The sequence below is a fragment of the Crocuta crocuta genome, unplaced genomic scaffold (genome assembly GCF_008692635.1).
Source record: "Crocuta crocuta isolate KB4526 unplaced genomic scaffold, BGI_CrCroc_1.0 scaffold1265, whole genome shotgun sequence".
Classification (NCBI taxonomy): domain Eukaryota; kingdom Metazoa; phylum Chordata; class Mammalia; order Carnivora; family Hyaenidae; genus Crocuta; species Crocuta crocuta.
Window position 1 is genome coordinate 39,057 of NW_027528900.1, and position 652 is coordinate 39,708.

General features: G+C 40.5%; 1 protein-coding gene across 1 annotated transcript in view; it reads left to right on the forward strand.

The window, feature by feature from the left end:
• Positions 1 to 652, forward strand: part of LOC144225825 (protein POF1B-like) — a gene marked incomplete at its 3' end in the record, with an annotated part of 19,154 nt that overhangs the window by 14,377 nt on the left and 4,125 nt on the right. The window lies entirely within an intron of this gene.

The window sequence follows — 652 nt, forward strand, 5'->3', positions numbered from 1 at the left end:
ACTTTGTTTTAGTGCTTTATCTCTCTTTTCTTGAATTAATTTTTTTGAGAGACAGAGAATGAGAGTACACCTGGAGAGGTGCAGAGGGAGAAGGAGGGGTTCCTGGCTTAGTATGGAGCCTGATGTGGGGCTCCATCTCACTACCCTGAGATGACAGAAGCTGAATTCAAGAGTCAGACACTTAACCAAATGAGCCACCCAGGCGCCCCTTGTCTCTCTCTCTCTCTCCCTCTCTCTTTTTATTTAAAATTTTTGATGTTTATTTATTTTTGAGAAATAAAGAGAAAGCAAGAGACAGAGAGTGAGCGAGCGGGGAGGGGGGCAGAGAGGGAGATACAGAATCCAAAGTAGGGTCCAGACTCTGAGCTGTCAGCATAGAGCCGGACACAGGACTCAAACTCACAAATCATGATATCATGACTTGAGCTGAAGTTGGATGCTTAACCAACTGAACTGCCCAGGCACCCTGCCTCTTATCTCTCTTTTAATGTTATTTATGGTTCTCTCCCACAACCACATTGAAGATTTAAATGTTTAAGTACATACACATGCACACACACTTACACACACATTTTTCTCTTTGTGTCTCCTTCCATTTTTTAAAATATGAAATAATTAATAAATATTAAGGTATATTTTCTTCTAATCTTTT